This window comes from Leiobunum rupestre, chromosome 9 (assembly GCF_980474605.1).
Source record: "Leiobunum rupestre chromosome 9, qqLeiRupe1.1.hap1, whole genome shotgun sequence".
Classification (NCBI taxonomy): Eukaryota; Metazoa; Arthropoda; class Arachnida; order Opiliones; family Sclerosomatidae; genus Leiobunum; species Leiobunum rupestre.
Window position 1 is genome coordinate 17,132,393 of NC_143392.1, and position 21,103 is coordinate 17,153,495.

Below are 21,103 nucleotides of genomic sequence, written 5' to 3' on the forward strand. Positions count from 1 at the left end.
TCTTTTTTGAGCAGTGAAAGCGATGCCCCTCTCTTTTCGCTCTTTTTTGAGCAGTGAAAGCGATGCCCCTCTCTTTTCGCTCTTTTTTGAGCAGTGAAAGCGATGACCCTCTCTTTTCGCTCTTTTTTGAGCAGTGAAAGCGATGCCCCTCTCTTTTCGCTCTTTTTGAATAGTGAAAGCGATGCCCCTCTCTTTTCGCTCTTTTTTGAGCGATGTAAGCGGTGCCCCTCTCTTTTCGCTCTTTTTTGAGCAGTGAAAGCGATGACCCTCTCTTTTCGCTCTTTTTTGAGCAGTGAAAGCGATGCCCCTCTCTTTTCGCTCTTTTTTGAGCAGTGAAAGCGATGCCCCTCTCTTTTCGCTCTTTTTTGAGCAGTGAAAGCGATGCCCCTCTCTTTTCGCTCTTTTTTGAGCAGTGAAAGCGATGCCCCTCTCTTTTCGCTCTTTTTTGAGCAGTGAAAGCGATGACCCTCTCTTTTCGCTCTTTTTTGAGCAGTGAAAGCGATGCCCCTCTCTTTTCGCTCTTTTTTGAGCAGTGAAAGCGATGCCCCTCTCTTTTCGCTCTTTTTTGAGCAGTGAAAGCGATGACCCTCTCTTTTCGCTCTTTTTTGAGCAGTGAAAGCGATGCCCCTCTCTTTTCGCTCTTTTTTGAGCAGTGAAAGCGATGCCCCTCTCTTTTCGCTCTTTTTTGAGCAGTGAAAGCGATGCCCCTCTCTTTTCGCTCTTTTTTGAGCAGTGAAAGCGATGACCCTCTCTTTTCGCTCTTTTTTGAGCAGTGAAAGCGATGCCCCTCTCTTTTCGCTCTTTTTGAATAGTGAAAGCGATGCCCCTCTCTTTTCGCTCTTTTTTGAGCGATGTAAGCGGTGCCCCTCTCTTTTCGCTCTTTTTTGAGCAGTGAAAGCGATGACCCTCTCTTTTCGCTCTTTTTTGAGCAGTGAAAGCGATGCCCCTCTCTTTTCGCTCTTTTTTGAGCAGTGAAAGCGATGCCCCTCTCTTTTCGCTCTTTTTTGAGCAGTGAAAGCGATGCCCCTCTCTTTTCGCTCTTTTTTGAGCAGTGAAAGCGATGCCCCTCTCTTTTCGCTCTTTTTTGAGCAGTGAAAGCGATGCCCCTCTCTTTTCGCTCTTTTTTGAGCAGTGAAAGCGATGCCCCTCTCTTTTAGCTCTTTTTTGAGCAGTGAAAGCGATGCCCCTCTCTTTTCGCTCTTTTTTGAGCAGTGAAAGCGATGCCCCTCTCTTTTCGCTCTTTTTTGAGCAGTGAAAGCGATGCCCCTCTCTTTTCGCTCTTTTTTGAGCAGTGAAAGCGATGCCCCTCTCTTTTCGCTCTTTTTTGAGCAGTGAAAGCGATGCCCCTCTCTTTTCGCTCTTTTTTGAGCAGTGAAAGCGATGCCCCTCTCTTTTCGCTCTTTTTTGAGCAGTGAAAGCGATGACCCTCTCTTTTCGCTCTTTTTTGAGCAGTGAAAGCGATGCCCCTCTCTTTTCGCTCTTTTTGAATAGTGAAAGCGATGCCCCTCTCTTTTCGCTCTTTTTTGAGCGATGTAAGCGGTGCCCCTCTCTTTTCGCTCTTTTTTGAGCAGTGAAAGCGATGCCCCTCTCTTTTCGCTCTTTTTTGAGCAGTGAAAGCGATGCCCCTCTCTTTTCGCTCTTTTTTGAGCGATGACAGCGGTGCCCCTCTCTTTTCGCTCTTTTTGAATAGTGAAAGCGATGCCCCTCTCTTTTCGCTCTTTTTTGAGCGATGTAAGCGGTGCCCCTCTCTTTTCGCTCTTTTTTGAGCAGTGAAAGCGATGCCCCTCTCTTTTCGCTCTTTTTTGAGCAGTGAAAGCGATGCCCCTCTCTTTTCGCTCTTTTTTGAGCGATGACAGCAGTGCCCCTCTCTTTTCGGTCTTTTTTGAGCGATGACAGCGGTGCCCCTCTCTTTTCGCTCTTTTTTGAGCAGTGAAAGCGATGCCCCTCTCTTTTCGCTCTTTTTTGAGCAGTGAAAGCGATGCCCCTCTCTTTTCGCTCTTTTTTGAGCAGTGAAAGCGATGACCCTCTCTTTTCGCTCTTTTTTGAGCAGTGAAAGCGATGACCCTCTCTTTTCGCTCTTTTTTGAGCAGTGAAAGCGATGCCCCTCTCTTTTCGCTCTTTTTTGAGCAGTGAAAGCGATGCCCCTCTCTTTTCGCTCTTTTTTGAGCAGTGAAAGCGATGCCCCTCTCTTTTCGCTCTTTTTTGAGCAGTGAAAGCGATGACCCTCTCTTTTCGCTCTTTTTTGAGCAGTGAAAGCGACGCCCCTCTCTTTTCGCTCTTTTTGAATAGTGAAAGCGATGCCCCTCTCTTTTCGCTCTTTTTTGAGCGATGTAAGCGGTGCCCCTCTCTTTTCGCTCTTTTTTGAGCAGTGAAAGCGATGACCCTCTCTTTTCGCTCTTTTTTGAGCAGTGAAAGCGATGCCCCTCTCTTTTCGCTCTTTTTTGAGCAGTGAAAGCGATGCCCCTCTCTTTTCGCTCTTTTTTGAGCAGTGAAAGCGATGACCCTCTCTTTTCGCTCTTTTTTGAGCAGTGAAAGCGATGCCCCTCTCTTTTCGCTCTTTTTGAATAGTGAAAGCGATGCCCCTCTCTTTTAGCTCTTTTTTGAGCAGTGAAAGCGATGCCCCTCTCTTTTCGCTCTTTTTTGAGCAGTGAAAGCGATGCCCCTCTCTTTTCGCTCTTTTTTGAGCAGTGAAAGCGATGCCCCTCTCTTTTCGCTCTTTTTTGAGCGATGACAGCGGTGCCCCTCTCTTTTCGCTCTTTTTTGAGCGATGACAGCGGTGCCCCTCTCTTTTCGCTCTTTTTTGAGCGATGACAGCGGTGCCCCTCTCTTTTCGCTCTATTTTGAGCAGTGAAAGCGATGCCCCTCTCTTTTCGCTCTTTTTTGAGCAGTGAAAGCGATGCCCCTCTCTTTTCGCTCTTTTTTGAGCAGTGAAAGCGATGCCCCTCTCTTTTCGCTCTTTTTTGAGCAGTGAAAGCGATGCCCCTCTCTTTTCGCTCTTTTTTGAGCAGTGAAAGCGATGCCCCTCTCTTTTCGCTCTTTTTTGAGCAGTGAAAGCGATGCCCCTCTCTTTTCGCTCTTTTTTGAGCAGTGAAAGCGATGACCCTCTCTTTTCGCTCTTTTTTGAGCAGTGAAAGCGATGCCCCTCTCTTTTCGCTCTTTTTGAATAGTGAAAGCGATGCCCCTCTCTTTTCGCTCTTTTTTGAGCGATGTAAGCGGTGCCCCTCTCTTTTCGCTCTTTTTTGAGCAGTGAAAGCGATGCCCCTCTCTTTTCGCTCTTTTTGAATAGTGAAAGCGATGCCCCTCTCTTTTCGCTCTTTTTTGAGCGATGTAAGCGGTGCCCCTCTCTTTTCGCTCTTTTTTGAGCAGTGAAAGCGATGACCCTCTCTTTTCGCTCTTTTTTGAGCAGTGAAAGCGATGCCCCTCTCTTTTCGCTCTTTTTTGAGCAGTGAAAGCGATGCCCCTCTCTTTTCGCTCTTTTTTGAGCAGTGAAAGCGATGCCCCTCTCTTTTCGCTCTTTTTTGAGCAGTGAAAGCGATGCCCCTCTCTTTTCGCTCTTTTTTGAGCAGTGAAAGCGATGCCCCTCTCTTTTCGCTCTTTTTTGAGCAGTGAAAGCGATGCCCCTCTCTTTTCGCTCTTTTTTGAGCAGTGAAAGCGATGCCCCTCTCTTTTCGCTCTTTTTTGAGCAGTGAAAGCGATGACCCTCTCTTTTCGCTCTTTTTTGAGCAGTGAAAGCGATGCCCCTCTCTTTTCGCTCTTTTTTGAGCAGTGAAAGCGATGCCCCTCTCTTTTCGCTCTTTTTTGAGCAGTGAAAGCGATGCCCCTCTCTTTTCGCTCTTTTTTGAGCAGTGAAAGCGATGACCCTCTCTTTTCGCTCTTTTTTGAGCAGTGAAAGCGATGCCCCTCTCTTTTCGCTCTTTTTGAATAGTGAAAGCGATGCCCCTCTCTTTTCGCTCTTTTTTGAGCGATGTAAGCGGTGCCCCTCTCTTTTCGCTCTTTTTTGAGCAGTGAAAGCGATGACCCTCTCTTTTCGCTCTTTTTTGAGCAGTGAAAGCGATGCCCCTCTCTTTTCGCTCTTTTTTGAGCAGTGAAAGCGATGCCCCTCTCTTTTCGCTCTTTTTTGAGCAGTGAAAGCGATGCCCCTCTCTTTTCGCTCTTTTTTGAGCAGTGAAAGCGATGCCCCTCTCTTTTCGCTCTTTTTTGAGCAGTGAAAGCGATGCCCCTCTCTTTTCGCTCTTTTTTGAGCAGTGAAAGCGATGCCCCTCTCTTTTAGCTCTTTTTTGAGCAGTGAAAGCGATGCCCCTCTCTTTTCGCTCTTTTTTGAGCAGTGAAAGCGATGCCCCTCTCTTTTCGCTCTTTTTTGAGCAGTGAAAGCGATGCCCCTCTCTTTTCGCTCTTTTTTGAGCAGTGAAAGCGATGCCCCTCTCTTTTCGCTCTTTTTTGAGCAGTGAAAGCGATGCCCCTCTCTTTTCGCTCTTTTTTGAGCAGTGAAAGCGATGCCCCTCTCTTTTCGCTCTTTTTTGAGCAGTGAAAGCGATGCCCCTCTCTTTTCGCTCTTTTTTGAGCAGTGAAAGCGATGACCCTCTCTTTTCGCTCTTTTTTGAGCAGTGAAAGCGATGCCCCTCTCTTTTCGCTCTTTTTTGAGCAGTGAAAGCGATGCCCCTCTCTTTTCGCTCTTTTTTGAGCAGTGAAAGCGATGCCCCTCTCTTTTCGCTCTTTTTTGAGCAGTGAAAGCGATGCCCCTCTCTTTTCGCTCTTTTTTGAGCAGTGAAAGCGATGCCCCTCTCTTTTCGCTCTTTTTTGAGCAGTGAAAGCGATGCCCCTCTCTTTTCGCTCTTTTTTGAGCAGTGAAAGCGATGCCCCTCTCTTTTCGCTCTTTTTTGAGCAGTGAAAGCGATGACCCTCTCTTTTCGCTCTTTTTTGAGCAGTGAAAGCGATGCCCCTCTCTTTTCGCTCTTTTTTGAGCAGTGAAAGCGATGCCCCTCTCTTTTCGCTCTTTTTTGAGCAGTGAAAGCGATGCCCCTCTCTTTTCGCTCTTTTTTGAGCAGTGAAAGCGATGACCCTCTCTTTTCGCTCTTTTTTGAGCAGTGAAAGCGATGCCCCTCTCTTTTCGCTCTTTTTGAATAGTGAAAGCGATGCCCCTCTCTTTTCGCTCTTTTTTGAGCGATGTAAGCGGTGCCCCTCTCTTTTCGCTCTTTTTTGAGCAGTGAAAGCGATGACCCTCTCTTTTCGCTCTTTTTTGAGCAGTGAAAGCGATGCCCCTCTCTTTTCGCTCTTTTTTGAGCAGTGAAAGCGATGCCCCTCTCTTTTCGCTCTTTTTTGAGCAGTGAAAGCGATGCCCCTCTCTTTTCGCTCTTTTTTGAGCAGTGAAAGCGATGACCCTCTCTTTTCGCTCTTTTTTGAGCAGTGAAAGCGATGCCCCTCTCTTTTCGCTCTTTTTTGAGCAGTGAAAGCGATGCCCCTCTCTTTTCGCTCTTTTTTGAGCAGTGAAAGCGATGCCCCTCTCTTTTCGCTCTTTTTTGAGCAGTGAAAGCGATGACCCTCTCTTTTCGCTCTTTTTTGAGCAGTGAAAGCGATGCCCCTCTCTTTTCGCTCTTTTTGAATAGTGAAAGCGATGCCCCTCTCTTTTCGCTCTTTTTTGAGCGATGTAAGCGGTGCCCCTCTCTTTTCGCTCTTTTTTGAGCAGTGAAAGCGATGACCCTCTCTTTTCGCTCTTTTTTGAGCAGTGAAAGCGATGCCCCTCTCTTTTCGCTCTTTTTTGAGCAGTGAAAGCGATGCCCCTCTCTTTTCGCTCTTTTTTGAGCAGTGAAAGCGATGCCCCTCTCTTTTCGCTCTTTTTTGAGCAGTGAAAGCGATGCCCCTCTCTTTTCGCTCTTTTTTGAGCAGTGAAAGCGATGCCCCTCTCTTTTCGCTCTTTTTTGAGCAGTGAAAGCGATGCCCCTCTCTTTTAGCTCTTTTTTGAGCAGTGAAAGCGATGCCCCTCTCTTTTCGCTCTTTTTTGAGCAGTGAAAGCGATGCCCCTCTCTTTTCGCTCTTTTTTGAGCAGTGAAAGCGATGCCCCTCTCTTTTCGCTCTTTTTTGAGCAGTGAAAGCGATGCCCCTCTCTTTTCGCTCTTTTTTGAGCAGTGAAAGCGATGCCCCTCTCTTTTCGCTCTTTTTTGAGCAGTGAAAGCGATGACCCTCTCTTTTCGCTCTTTTTTGAGCAGTGAAAGCGATGCCCCTCTCTTTTCGCTCTTTTTGAATAGTGAAAGCGATGCCCCTCTCTTTTCGCTCTTTTTTGAGCGATGTAAGCGGTGCCCCTCTCTTTTCGCTCTTTTTTGAGCAGTGAAAGCGATGCCCCTCTCTTTTCGCTCTTTTTTGAGCAGTGAAAGCGATGCCCCTCTCTTTTCGCTCTTTTTTGAGCAGTGAAAGCGATGCCCCTCTCTTTTCGCTCTTTTTTGAGCAGTGAAAGCGATGCCCCTCTCTTTTCGCTCTTTTTGAATAGTGAAAGCGATGCCCCTCTCTTTTCGCTCTTTTTTGAGCGATGACAGCGGTGCCCCTCTCTTTTCGCTCTTTTTTGAGCGATGACAGCGGTGCCCCTCTCTTTTCGCTCTTTTTTGAGCGATGTAAGCGGTGCCCCTCTCTTTTCGCTCTTTTTTGAGCAGTGAAAGCGATGACCCTCTCTTTTCGCTCTTTTTTGAGCAGTGAAAGCGATGCCCCTCTCTTTTCGCTCTTTTTTGAGCAGTGAAAGCGATGCCCCTCTCTTTTCGCTCTTTTTTGAGCAGTGAAAGCGATGCCCCTCTCTTTTCGCTCTTTTTTGAGCAGTGAAAGCGATGCCCCTCTCTTTTCGCTCTTTTTGAATAGTGAAAGCGATGCCCCTCTCTTTTCGCTCTTTTTTGAGCGATGACAGCGGTGCCCCTCTCTTTTCGCTCTTTTTTGAGCGATGACAGCGGTGCCCCTCTCTTTTCGCTCTTTTTTGAGCGATGACAGCGGTGCCCCTCTCTTTTCGCTCTATTTTGAGCAGTGAAAGCGATGCCCCTCTCTTTTCGCTCTTTTTGAATAGTGAAAGCGATGCCCCTCTCTTTTCGCTCTTTTTTGAGCGATGACAGCGGTGCCCCTCTCTTTTCGCTCTTTTTTGAGCGATGACAGCGGTGCCCCTCTCTTTTCGCTCTTTTTTGAGCGATGACAGCGGTGCCCCTCTCTTTTCGCTCTTTTTTGAGCGATGACAGCGGTGCCCCTCTCTTTTCGCTCTTTTTTGAGCGATGACAGCGGTGCCCCTCTCTTTTCGCTCTATTTTGAGCAGTGAAAGCGATGCCCCTCTCTTTTCGCTCTTTTTGAATAGTGAAAGCGATGCCCCTCTCTTTTCGCTCTTTTTTGAGCGATGACAGCGGTGCCCCTCTCTTTTCGCTCTTTTTTGAGCGATGACAGCGGTGCCCCTCTCTTTTCGCTCTTTTTTGAGCGATGACAGCGGTGCCCCTCTCTTTTCGCTCTATTTTGAGCAGTGAAAGCGATGCCCCTCTCTTTTCGCTCTTTTTTGAGCAGTGAAAGCGATGCCCCTCTCTTTTCGCTCTTTTTTGAGCAGTGAAAGCGATGCCCCTCTCTTTTCGCTCTTTTTTGAGCAGTGAAAGCGATGCCCCTCTCTTTTCGCTCTTTTTTGAGCAGTGAAAGCGATGCCCCTCTCTTTTCGCTCTTTTTTGAGCAGTGAAAGCGATGCCCCTCTCTTTTCGCTCTTTTTTGAGCAGTGAAAGCGATGACCCTCTCTTTTCGCTCTTTTTTGAGCAGTGAAAGCGATGCCCCTCTCTTTTCGCTCTTTTTGAATAGTGAAAGCGATGCCCCTCTCTTTTCGCTCTTTTTTGAGCGATGTAAGCGGTGCCCCTCTCTTTTCGCTCTTTTTTGAGCAGTGAAAGCGGTGCCCCTCTCTTTTCGCTCTATTTTGAGCAGTGAAAGCGATGCCCCTCTCTTTTCGCTCTTTTTTGAGCAGTGAAAGCGATGCCCCTCTCTTTTCGCTCTTTTTTGAGCGATGACAGCAGTGCCCCTCTCTTTTCGCTCTTTTTTGAGCAGTGAAAGCGATGACCCTCTCTTTTCGCTCTTTTTTGAGCAGTGAAAGCGATGCCCCTCTCTTTTCGCTCTTTTTTGAGCAGTGAAAGCGATGACCCTCTCTTTTCGCTCTTTTTTGAGCAGTGAAAGCGATGCCCCTCTCTTTTCGCTCTTTTTGAATAGTGAAAGCGATGCCCCTCTCTTTTCGCTCTTTTTTGAGCGATGTAAGCGGTGCCCCTCTCTTTTCGCTCTTTTTTGAGCAGTGAAAGCGATGACCCTCTCTTTTCGCTCTTTTTGAATAGTGAAAGCGATGCCCCTCTCTTTTCGCTCTTTTTTGAGCGATGTAAGCGGTGCCCCTCTCTTTTCGCTCTTTTTTGAGCAGTGAAAGCGATGCCCCTCTCTTTTCGCTCTTTTTGAATAGTGAAAGCGATGCCCCTCTCTTTTCGCTCTTTTTTGAGCGATGTAAGCGGTGCCCCTCTCTTTTCGCTCTTTTTTGAGCAGTGAAAGCGATGACCCTCTCTTTTCGCTCTTTTTTGAGCAGTGAAAGCGATGCCCCTCTCTTTTCGCTCTTTTTGAATAGTGAAAGCGATGCCCCTCTCTTTTCGCTCTTTTTTGAGCGATGTAAGCGGTGCCCCTCTCTTTTCGCTCTTTTTTGAGCAGTGAAAGCGATGCCCCTCTCTTTTCGCTCTTTTTTGAGCAGTGAAAGCGATGCCCCTCTCTTTTCGCTCTTTTTTGAGCAGTGAAAGCGATGCCCCTCTCTTTTCGCTCTTTTTTGAGCAGTGAAAGCGATGCCCCTCTCTTTTCGCTCTTTTTTGAGCAGTGAAAGCGATGCCCCTCTCTTTTCGCTCTTTTTTGAGCAGTGAAAGCGATGCCCCTCTCTTTTCGCTCTTTTTTGAGCAGTGAAAGCGATGCCCCTCTCTTTTCGCTCTTTTTGAATAGTGAAAGCGATGCCCCTCTCTTTTCGCTCTTTTTTGAGCGATGACAGCGGTGCCCCTCTCTTTTCGCTCTTTTTTGAGCGATGACAGCGGTGCCCCTCTCTTTTCGCTCTTTTTTGAGCGATGACAGCGGTGCCCCTCTCTTTTCGCTCTATTTTGAGCAGTGAAAGCGATGCCCCTCTCTTTTCGCTCTTTTTGAATAGTGAAAGCGATGCCCCTCTCTTTTCGCTCTTTTTTGAGCGATGACAGCGGTGCCCCTCTCTTTTCGCTCTTTTTTGAGCGATGACAGCGGTGCCCCTCTCTTTTCGCTCTTTTTTGAGCGATGACAGCGGTGCCCCTCTCTTTTCGCTCTTTTTTGAGCGATGACAGCGGTGCCCCTCTCTTTTCGCTCTTTTTTGAGCGATGACAGCGGTGCCCCTCTCTTTTCGCTCTATTTTGAGCAGTGAAAGCGATGCCCCTCTCTTTTCGCTCTTTTTGAATAGTGAAAGCGATGCCCCTCTCTTTTCGCTCTTTTTTGAGCGATGACAGCGGTGCCCCTCTCTTTTCGCTCTTTTTTGAGCGATGACAGCGGTGCCCCTCTCTTTTCGCTCTTTTTTGAGCGATGACAGCGGTGCCCCTCTCTTTTCGCTCTATTTTGAGCAGTGAAAGCGATGCCCCTCTCTTTTCGCTCTTTTTTGAGCAGTGAAAGCGATGCCCCTCTCTTTTCGCTCTTTTTTGAGCAGTGAAAGCGATGCCCCTCTCTTTTCGCTCTTTTTTGAGCAGTGAAAGCGATGCCCCTCTCTTTTCGCTCTTTTTTGAGCAGTGAAAGCGATGCCCCTCTCTTTTCGCTCTTTTTTGAGCAGTGAAAGCGATGCCCCTCTCTTTTCGCTCTTTTTGAATAGTGAAAGCGATGCCCCTCTCTTTTCGCTCTTTTTTGAGCAGTGAAAGCGATGCCCCTCTCTTTTCGCTCTTTTTTGAGCGATGTAAGCGGTGCCCCTCTCTTTTCGCTCTTTTTTGAGCAGTGAAAGCGATGCCCCTCTCTTTTCGCTCTTTTTGAATAGTGAAAGCGATGCCCCTCTCTTTTCGCTCTTTTTTGAGCGATGTAAGCGGTGCCCCTCTCTTTTCGCTCTTTTTGAATAGTGAAAGCGATGCCCCTCTCTTTTCGCTCTTTTTTGAGCAGTGAAAGCGATGCCCCTCTCTTTTCGCTCTTTTTTGAGCAGTGAAAGCGATGCCCCTCTCTTTTCGCTCTTTTTTGAGCAGTGAAAGCGATGCCCCTCTCTTTTCGCTCTTTTTTGAGCAGTGAAAGCGATGCCCCTCTCTTTTCGCTCTTTTTTGAGCAGTGAAAGCGATGCCCCTCTCTTTTCGCTCTTTTTTGAGCAGTGAAAGCGATGCCCCTCTCTTTTCGCTCTTTTTTGAGCAGTGAAAGCGATGCCCCTCTCTTTTCGCTCTTTTTGAATAGTGAAAGCGATGCCCCTCTCTTTTCGCTCTTTTTTGAGCGATGTAAGCGGTGCCCCTCTCTTTTCGCTCTTTTTTGAGCAGTGAAAGCGATGCCCCTCTCTTTTCGCTCTTTTTTGAGCAGTGAAAGCGATGCCCCTCTCTTTTCGCTCTTTTTGAATAGTGAAAGCGATGCCCCTCTCTTTTCGCTCTTTTTTGAGCGATGTAAGCGGTGCCCCTCTCTTTTCGCTCTTTTTTGAGCAGTGAAAGCGATGACCCTCTCTTTTCGCTCTTTTTTGAGCAGTGAAAGCGATGCCCCTCTCTTTTCGCTCTTTTTTGAGCAGTGAAAGCGATGCCCCTCTCTTTTCGCTCTTTTTTGAGCAGTGAAAGCGATGCCCCTCTCTTTTCGCTCTTTTTTGAGCAGTGAAAGCGATGCCCCTCTCTTTTCGCTCTTTTTTGAGCAGTGAAAGCGATGCCCCTCTCTTTTCGCTCTTTTTTGAGCAGTGAAAGCGATGCCCCTCTCTTTTCGCTCTTTTTTGAGCAGTGAAAGCGATGCCCCTCTCTTTTCGCTCTTTTTTGAGCAGTGAAAGCGATGACCCTCTCTTTTCGCTCTTTTTTGAGCAGTGAAAGCGATGCCCCTCTCTTTTCGCTCTTTTTTGAGCAGTGAAAGCGATGCCCCTCTCTTTTCGCTCTTTTTTGAGCAGTGAAAGCGATGCCCCTCTCTTTTCGCTCTTTTTTGAGCAGTGAAAGCGATGACCCTCTCTTTTCGCTCTTTTTTGAGCAGTGAAAGCGATGCCCCTCTCTTTTCGCTCTTTTTGAATAGTGAAAGCGATGCCCCTCTCTTTTCGCTCTTTTTTGAGCGATGTAAGCGGTGCCCCTCTCTTTTCGCTCTTTTTTGAGCAGTGAAAGCGATGACCCTCTCTTTTCGCTCTTTTTTGAGCAGTGAAAGCGATGCCCCTCTCTTTTCGCTCTTTTTTGAGCAGTGAAAGCGATGCCCCTCTCTTTTCGCTCTTTTTTGAGCAGTGAAAGCGATGCCCCTCTCTTTTCGCTCTTTTTTGAGCAGTGAAAGCGATGCCCCTCTCTTTTCGCTCTTTTTTGAGCAGTGAAAGCGATGCCCCTCTCTTTTCGCTCTTTTTTGAGCAGTGAAAGCGATGCCCCTCTCTTTTAGCTCTTTTTTGAGCAGTGAAAGCGATGCCCCTCTCTTTTCGCTCTTTTTTGAGCAGTGAAAGCGATGCCCCTCTCTTTTCGCTCTTTTTTGAGCAGTGAAAGCGATGCCCCTCTCTTTTCGCTCTTTTTTGAGCAGTGAAAGCGATGCCCCTCTCTTTTCGCTCTTTTTTGAGCAGTGAAAGCGATGCCCCTCTCTTTTCGCTCTTTTTTGAGCAGTGAAAGCGATGACCCTCTCTTTTCGCTCTTTTTTGAGCAGTGAAAGCGATGCCCCTCTCTTTTCGCTCTTTTTGAATAGTGAAAGCGATGCCCCTCTCTTTTCGCTCTTTTTTGAGCGATGTAAGCGGTGCCCCTCTCTTTTCGCTCTTTTTTGAGCAGTGAAAGCGATGCCCCTCTCTTTTCGCTCTTTTTTGAGCAGTGAAAGCGATGCCCCTCTCTTTTCGCTCTTTTTTGAGCAGTGAAAGCGATGCCCCTCTCTTTTCGCTCTTTTTTGAGCAGTGAAAGCGATGCCCCTCTCTTTTCGCTCTTTTTTGAGCAGTGAAAGCGATGCCCCTCTCTTTTCGCTCTTTTTTGAGCAGTGAAAGCGATGCCCCTCTCTTTTCGCTCTTTTTGAATAGTGAAAGCGATGCCCCTCTCTTTTCGCTCTTTTTTGAGCGATGACAGCGGTGCCCCTCTCTTTTCGCTCTTTTTTGAGCGATGACAGCGGTGCCCCTCTCTTTTCGCTCTTTTTTGAGCGATGTAAGCGGTGCCCCTCTCTTTTCGCTCTTTTTTGAGCAGTGAAAGCGATGACCCTCTCTTTTCGCTCTTTTTTGAGCAGTGAAAGCGATGCCCCTCTCTTTTCGCTCTTTTTTGAGCAGTGAAAGCGATGCCCCTCTCTTTTCGCTCTTTTTTGAGCAGTGAAAGCGATGCCCCTCTCTTTTCGCTCTTTTTTGAGCAGTGAAAGCGATGCCCCTCTCTTTTCGCTCTTTTTGAATAGTGAAAGCGATGCCCCTCTCTTTTCGCTCTTTTTTGAGCGATGACAGCGGTGCCCCTCTCTTTTCGCTCTTTTTTGAGCGATGACAGCGGTGCCCCTCTCTTTTCGCTCTTTTTTGAGCGATGACAGCGGTGCCCCTCTCTTTTCGCTCTATTTTGAGCAGTGAAAGCGATGCCCCTCTCTTTTCGCTCTTTTTGAATAGTGAAAGCGATGCCCCTCTCTTTTCGCTCTTTTTTGAGCGATGACAGCGGTGCCCCTCTCTTTTCGCTCTTTTTTGAGCGATGACAGCGGTGCCCCTCTCTTTTCGCTCTTTTTTGAGCGATGACAGCGGTGCCCCTCTCTTTTCGCTCTTTTTTGAGCGATGACAGCGGTGCCCCTCTCTTTTCGCTCTTTTTTGAGCGATGACAGCGGTGCCCCTCTCTTTTCGCTCTATTTTGAGCAGTGAAAGCGATGCCCCTCTCTTTTCGCTCTTTTTGAATAGTGAAAGCGATGCCCCTCTCTTTTCGCTCTTTTTTGAGCGATGACAGCGGTGCCCCTCTCTTTTCGCTCTTTTTTGAGCGATGACAGCGGTGCCCCTCTCTTTTCGCTCTTTTTTGAGCGATGACAGCGGTGCCCCTCTCTTTTCGCTCTATTTTGAGCAGTGAAAGCGATGCCCCTCTCTTTTCGCTCTTTTTTGAGCAGTGAAAGCGATGCCCCTCTCTTTTCGCTCTTTTTTGAGCAGTGAAAGCGATGCCCCTCTCTTTTCGCTCTTTTTTGAGCAGTGAAAGCGATGCCCCTCTCTTTTCGCTCTTTTTTGAGCAGTGAAAGCGATGCCCCTCTCTTTTCGCTCTTTTTTGAGCAGTGAAAGCGATGCCCCTCTCTTTTCGCTCTTTTTTGAGCAGTGAAAGCGATGACCCTCTCTTTTCGCTCTTTTTTGAGCAGTGAAAGCGATGCCCCTCTCTTTTCGCTCTTTTTGAATAGTGAAAGCGATGCCCCTCTCTTTTCGCTCTTTTTTGAGCGATGTAAGCGGTGCCCCTCTCTTTTCGCTCTTTTTTGAGCAGTGAAAGCGGTGCCCCTCTCTTTTCGCTCTATTTTGAGCAGTGAAAGCGATGCCCCTCTCTTTTCGCTCTTTTTTGAGCAGTGAAAGCGATGCCCCTCTCTTTTCGCTCTTTTTTGAGCGATGACAGCAGTGCCCCTCTCTTTTCGCTCTTTTTTGAGCAGTGAAAGCGATGACCCTCTCTTTTCGCTCTTTTTTGAGCAGTGAAAGCGATGCCCCTCTCTTTTCGCTCTTTTTTGAGCAGTGAAAGCGATGACCCTCTCTTTTCGCTCTTTTTTGAGCAGTGAAAGCGATGCCCCTCTCTTTTCGCTCTTTTTGAATAGTGAAAGCGATGCCCCTCTCTTTTCGCTCTTTTTTGAGCGATGTAAGCGGTGCCCCTCTCTTTTCGCTCTTTTTTGAGCAGTGAAAGCGATGACCCTCTCTTTTCGCTCTTTTTGAATAGTGAAAGCGATGCCCCTCTCTTTTCGCTCTTTTTTGAGCGATGTAAGCGGTGCCCCTCTCTTTTCGCTCTTTTTTGAGCAGTGAAAGCGATGCCCCTCTCTTTTCGCTCTTTTTGAATAGTGAAAGCGATGCCCCTCTCTTTTCGCTCTTTTTTGAGCGATGTAAGCGGTGCCCCTCTCTTTTCGCTCTTTTTTGAGCAGTGAAAGCGATGACCCTCTCTTTTCGCTCTTTTTTGAGCAGTGAAAGCGATGCCCCTCTCTTTTCGCTCTTTTTGAATAGTGAAAGCGATGCCCCTCTCTTTTCGCTCTTTTTTGAGCGATGTAAGCGGTGCCCCTCTCTTTTCGCTCTTTTTTGAGCAGTGAAAGCGATGCCCCTCTCTTTTCGCTCTTTTTTGAGCAGTGAAAGCGATGCCCCTCTCTTTTCGCTCTTTTTTGAGCAGTGAAAGCGATGCCCCTCTCTTTTCGCTCTTTTTTGAGCAGTGAAAGCGATGCCCCTCTCTTTTCGCTCTTTTTTGAGCAGTGAAAGCGATGCCCCTCTCTTTTCGCTCTTTTTTGAGCAGTGAAAGCGATGCCCCTCTCTTTTCGCTCTTTTTTGAGCAGTGAAAGCGATGCCCCTCTCTTTTCGCTCTTTTTGAATAGTGAAAGCGATGCCCCTCTCTTTTCGCTCTTTTTTGAGCGATGACAGCGGTGCCCCTCTCTTTTCGCTCTTTTTTGAGCGATGACAGCGGTGCCCCTCTCTTTTCGCTCTTTTTTGAGCGATGACAGCGGTGCCCCTCTCTTTTCGCTCTATTTTGAGCAGTGAAAGCGATGCCCCTCTCTTTTCGCTCTTTTTGAATAGTGAAAGCGATGCCCCTCTCTTTTCGCTCTTTTTTGAGCGATGACAGCGGTGCCCCTCTCTTTTCGCTCTTTTTTGAGCGATGACAGCGGTGCCCCTCTCTTTTCGCTCTTTTTTGAGCGATGACAGCGGTGCCCCTCTCTTTTCGCTCTTTTTTGAGCGATGACAGCGGTGCCCCTCTCTTTTCGCTCTTTTTTGAGCGATGACAGCGGTGCCCCTCTCTTTTCGCTCTATTTTGAGCAGTGAAAGCGATGCCCCTCTCTTTTCGCTCTTTTTGAATAGTGAAAGCGATGCCCCTCTCTTTTCGCTCTTTTTTGAGCGATGACAGCGGTGCCCCTCTCTTTTCGCTCTTTTTTGAGCGATGACAGCGGTGCCCCTCTCTTTTCGCTCTTTTTTGAGCGATGACAGCGGTGCCCCTCTCTTTTCGCTCTATTTTGAGCAGTGAAAGCGATGCCCCTCTCTTTTCGCTCTTTTTTGAGCAGTGAAAGCGATGCCCCTCTCTTTTCGCTCTTTTTTGAGCAGTGAAAGCGATGCCCCTCTCTTTTCGCTCTTTTTTGAGCAGTGAAAGCGATGCCCCTCTCTTTTCGCTCTTTTTTGAGCAGTGAAAGCGATGCCCCTCTCTTTTCGCTCTTTTTTGAGCAGTGAAAGCGATGCCCCTCTCTTTTCGCTCTTTTTTGAGCAGTGAAAGCGATGACCCTCTCTTTTCGCTCTTTTTTGAGCAGTGAAAGCGATGCCCCTCTCTTTTCGCTCTTTTTGAATAGTGAAAGCGATGCCCCTCTCTTTTCGCTCTTTTTTGAGCGATGTAAGCGGTGCCCCTCTCTTTTCGCTCTTTTTTGAGCAGTGAAAGCGATGCCCCTCTCTTTTCGCTCTTTTTGAATAGTGAAAGCGATGCCCCTCTCTTTTCGCTCTTTTTTGAGCAGTGAAAGCGATGCCCCTCTCTTTTCGCTCTTTTTTGAGCGATGTAAGCGGTGCCCCTCTCTTTTCGCTCTTTTTTGAGCAGTGAAAGCGATGCCCCTCTCTTTTCGCTCTTTTTGAATAGTGAAAGCGATGCCCCTCTCTTTTCGCTCTTTTTTGAGCGATGTAAGCGGTGCCCCTCTCTTTTCGCTCTTTTTGAATAGTGAAAGCGATGCCCCTCTCTTTTCGCTCTTTTTTGAGCGATGTAAGCGGTGCCCCTCTCTTTTCGCTCTTTTTTGAGCAGTGAAAGCGATGCCCCTCTCTTTTCGCTCTTTTTTGAGCAGTGAAAGCGATGACCCTCTCTTTTCGCTCTTTTTTGAGCAGTGAAAGCGATGCCCCTCTCTTTTCGCTCTTTTTTGAGCAGTGAAAGCGATGACCCTCTCTTTTCGCTCTTTTTTGAGCAGTGAAAGCGATGCCCCTCTCTTTTCGCTCTTTTTGAATAGTGAAAGCGATGCCCCTCTCTTTTCGCTCTTTTTTGAGCGATGTAAGCGGTGCCCCTCTCTTTTCGCTCTTTTTTGTGCAGTGAAAGCGATGACCCTCTCTTTTCGCTCTTTTTTGAGCAGTGAAAGCGATGCCCCTCTCTTTTCGCTCTTTTTTGAGCAGTGAAAGCGATGACCCTCTCTTTTCGCTCTTTTTTGAGCAGTGAAAGCGATGCCCCTCTCTTTTCGCTCTTTTTTGAGCAGTGAAAGCGATGACCCTCTCTTTTCGCTCTTTTTTGAGCAGTGAAAGCGATGCCCCTCTCTTTTCGCTCTTTTTGAATAGTGAAAGCGATGCCCCTCTCTTTTCGCTCTTTTTTGAGCGATGTAAGCGGTGCCCCTCTCTTTTCGCTCTTTTTTGAGCAGTGAAAGCGATGCCCCTCTCTTTTCGCTTTTTTTTGAGCAGTGAAAGCGATGCCCCTCTCTTTTCGCTCTTTTTTGAGCAGTGAAAGCGATGCCCCTCTCTTTTCGCTCTTTTTTGAGCGATGACAGCGGTGCCCCTCTCTTTTCGCTCTTTTTTGAGCGATGACAGCGGTGCCCCTCTCTTTTCGCTCTTTTTTGAGCAGTGAAAGCGATGCCCCTCTCTTTTCGCTCTTTTTTGAGCAGTGAAAGCGATGCCCCTCTCTTTTCGCTCTTTTTTGAGCAGTGAAAGCGATGCCCCTCTCTTTTCGCTCTTTTTTGAGCAGTGAAAGCGATGCCCCTCTCTTTTCGCTCTTTTTTGAGCAGTGAAAGCGATGACCCTCTCTTTTCGCTCTTTTTTGAGCAGTGAAAGCGATGCCCCTCTCTTTTCGCTCTTTTTGAATAGTGAAAGCGATGCCCCTCTCTTTTCGCTCTTTTTTGAGCGATGACAGCGGTGCCCCTCTCTTTTCGCTCTTTTTTGAGCGATGACAGCGGTGCCCCTCTCTTTTCGCTCTTTTTTGAGCGATGACAGCGGTGCCCCTCTCTTTTCGCTCTTTTTTGAGCAGTGAAAGCGATGCCCCTCTCTTTTCGCTCTTTTTTGAGCAGTGAAAGCGATGCCCCTCTCTTTTCGCTCTTTTTTGAGCGATGACAGCGGTGCCCCTCTCTTTTCGCTCTTTTTTGAGCGATGACAGCGGTGCCCCTCTCTTTTCGCTCTTTTTTGAGCAGTGAAAGCGATGCCCCTCTCTTTTCGCTCTTTTTTGAGCAGTGAAAGCGATGCCCCTCTCTTTTCGCTCTTTTTTGAGCAGTGAAAGCGATGCCCCTCTCTTTTCGCTCTTTTTTGAGCAGTGAAAGCGATGCCCCTCTCTTTTCGCTCTTTTTTGAGCAGTGAAAGCGATGACCCTCTCTTTTCGCTCTTTTTTGAGCAGTGAAAGCGATGCCCCTCTCTTTTCGCTCTTTTTGAATAGTGAAAGCGATGCCCCTCTCTTTTCGCTCTTTTTTGAGCGATGTAAGCGGTGCCCCTCTCTTTTCGCTCTTTTTTGAGCAGTGAAAGCGATGACCCTCTCTTTTCGCTCTTTTTTGAGCAGTGAAAGCGATGCCCCTCTCTTTTCGCTCTTTTTTGAGCGATGACAGCGGTGCCCCTCTCTTTTCGCTCTTTTTTGAGCGATGACAGCGGTGCCCCTCTCTTTTCGCTCTTTTTTGAGCGATGACAGCGGTGCCCCTCTCTTTTCGCTCTATTTTGAGCAGTGAAAGCGATGCCCCTCTCTTTTCGCTCTTTTTTGAGCAGTGAAAGCGATGCCCCTCTCTTTTCGCTCTTTTTTGAGCAGTGAAAGCGATGCCCCTCTCTTTTCGCTCTTTTTTGAGCAGTGAAAGCGATGCCCCTCTCTTTTCGCTCTTTTTTGAGCGATGACAGCGGTGCCCCTCTCTTTTCGCTCTTTTTTGAGCGATGACAGCGGTGCCCCTCTCTTTTCGCTCTTTTTTGAGCGATGACAGCGGTGCCCCTCTCTTTTCGCTCTTTTTTGAGCAGTGAAAGCGATGCCCCTCTCTTTTCGCTCTTTTTTGAGCAGTGAAAGCGATGCCCCTCTCTTTTCGCTCTTTTTTGAGCGATGACAGCGGTGCCCCTCTCTTTTCGCTCTTTTTTGAGCGATGACAGCGGTGCCCCTCTCTTTTCGCTCTTTTTTGAGCAGTGAAAGCGATGCCCCTCTCTTTTCGCTCTTTTTTGAGCAGTGAAAGCGATGCCCCTCTCTTTTCGCTCTTTTTTGAGCAGTGAAAGCGATGCCCCTCTCTTTTCGCTCTTTTTTGAGCAGTGAAAGCGATGCCCCTCTCTTTTCGCTCTTTTTTGAGCAGTGAAAGCGATGACCCTCTCTTTTCGCTCTTTTTTGAGCAGTGAAAGCGATGCCCCTCTCTTTTCGCTCTTTTTGAATAGTGAAAGCGATGCCCCTCTCTTTTCGCTCTTTTTTGAGCGATGTAAGCGGTGCCCCTCTCTTTTCGCTCTTTTTTGAGCAGTGAAAGCGATGACCCTCTCTTTTCGCTCTTTTTTGAGCAGTGAAAGCGATGCCCCTCTCTTTTCGCTCTTTTTTGAGCGATGACAGCGGTGCCCCTCTCTTTTCGCTCTTTTTTGAGCGATGACAGCAGTGCCCCTCTCTTTTCGCTCTTTTTTGAGCAGTGAAAGCGATGCCCCTCTCTTTTCGCTCTTTTTTGAGCAGTGAAAGCGATGCCCCTCTCTTTTCGCTCTTTTTTGAGCAGTGAAAGCGATGCCCCTCTCTTTTCGCTCTTTTTTGAGCAGTGAAAGCGATGCCCCTCTCTTTTCGCTCTTTTTTGAGCAGTGAAAGCGGTGCCCCTATTTCGCTCTTTTTTGAGCGATGAAAGCGGTGCCCCTCTTTCGCTCTTTTTTGAGCGATGACAGCGGTGCCCCTCTCTTTTCGCTCTTTTTGAATAGTGAAAGTGATGCCCTCTCTTTTCGCTCTTTTTTGAGCGATGACAGCAGTGCCCCTCTCTTTTCGCTTTTTTTTGAGCAGTGAAAGCGATGCCCCTCTCTTTTCGCTCTTTTTTGAGCAGTGAAAGCGGTGCCCCTCTCTTTTCGCTCTTTTTTGAGCAGTGAAAGCGATGCCCCTCTCTTTTCGCTCTTTTTTGAGCAGTGAAAGCGATGCCCCTCTCTTTTCGCTCTTTTTTGAGCAGTGAAAGCGATGACCCTCTCTTTTCGCTCTTTTTTGAGCAGTGAAAGCGATGACCCTCTCTTTTCGCTCTTTTTTGAGCAGTGAAAGCGATGCCCCTCTCTTTTCGCTCTTTTTTGAGCAGTGAAAGCGATGCCCCTCTCTTTTCGCTCTTTTTTGAGCAGTGAAAGCGATGCCCCTCTCTTTTCGCTCTTTTTTGAGCAGTGAAAGCGATGACCCTCTCTTTTCGCTCTTTTTTGAGCAGTGAAAGCGATGCCCCTCTCTTTTCGCTCTTTTTGAATAGTGAAAGCGATGCCCCTCTCTTTTCGCTCTTTTTTGAGCGATGTAAGCGGTGCCCCTCTCTTTTCGCTCTTTTTTGAGCAGTGAAAGCGATGACCCTCTCTTTTCGCTCTTTTTTGAGCAGTGAAAGCGATGCCCCTCTCTTTTCGCTCTTTTTTGAGCAGTGAAAGCGATGCCCCTCTCTTTTCGCTCTTTTTTGAGCAGTGAAAGCGATGCCCCTCTCTTTTCGCTCTTTTTTGAGCAGTGAAAGCGATGCCCCTCTCTTTTCGCTCTTTTTTGAGCAGTGAAAGCGATGCCCCTCTCTTTTCGCTCTTTTTTGAGCAGTGAAAGCGATGCCCCTCTCTTTTCGCTCTTTTTTGAGCAGTGAAAGCGATGCCCCTCTCTTTTCGCTCTTTTTGAATAGTGAAAGCGATGCCCCTCTCTTTTCGCTCTTTTTTGAGCGATGTAAGCGGTGCCCCTCTCTTTTCGCTCTTTTTTGAGCAGTGAAAGCGATGCCCCTCTCTTTTCGCTCTTTTTTGAGCAGTGAAAGCGATGCCCCTCTCTTTTCGCTCTTTTTTGAGCAGTGAAAGCGATGCCCCTCTCTTTTCGCTCTTTTTTGAGCAGTGAAAGCGATGCCCCTCTCTTTTCGCTCTTTTTTGAGCAGTGAAAGCGATGCCCCTCTCTTTTCGCTCTTTTTTGAGCAGTGAAAGCGATGCCCCTCTCTTTTCGCTCTTTTTTGAGCAGTGAAAGCGATGCCCCTCTCTTTTCGCTCTTTTTTGAGCAGTGAAAGCGATGACCCTCTCTTTTCGCTCTTTTTTGAGCAGTGAAAGCGATGCCCCTCTCTTTTCGCTCTTTTTGAATAGTGAAAGCGATGCCCCTCTCTTTTCGCTCTTTTTTGAGCGATGTAAGCGGTGCCCCTCTCTTTTCGCTCTTTTTTGAGCAGTGAAAGCGATGACCCTCTCTTTTCGCTCTTTTTTGAGCAGTGAAAGCGATGCCCCTCTCTTTTCGCTCTTTTTTGAGCAGTGAAAGCGATGCCCCTCTCTTTTCGCTCTTTTTTGAGCAGTGAAAGCGATGCCCCTCTCTTTTCGCTCTTTTTTGAGCAGTGAAAGCGATGCCCCTCTCTTTTCGCTCTTTTTTGAGCAGTGAAAGCGATGCCCCTCTCTTTTCGCTCTTTTTTGAGCAGTGAAAGCGATGCCCCTCTCTTTTCGCTCTTTTTTGAGCAGTGAAAGCGATGCCCCTCTCTTTTCGCTCTTTTTTGAGCAGTGAAAGCGATGCCCCTCTCTTTTCGCTCTTTTTGAATAGTGAAAGCGATGCCCCTCTCTTTTCGCTCTTTTTTGAGCGATGTAAGCGGTGCCCCTCTCTTTTCGCTCTTTTTTGAGCAGTGAAAGCGATGCCCCTCTCTTTTCGCTCTTTTTGAATAGTGAAAGCGATGCCCCTCTCTTTTCGCTCTTTTTTGAGCGATGTAAGCGGTGCCCCTCTCTTTTCGCTCTTTTTTGAGCAGTGAAAGCGATGACCCTCTCTTTTCGCTCTTTTTT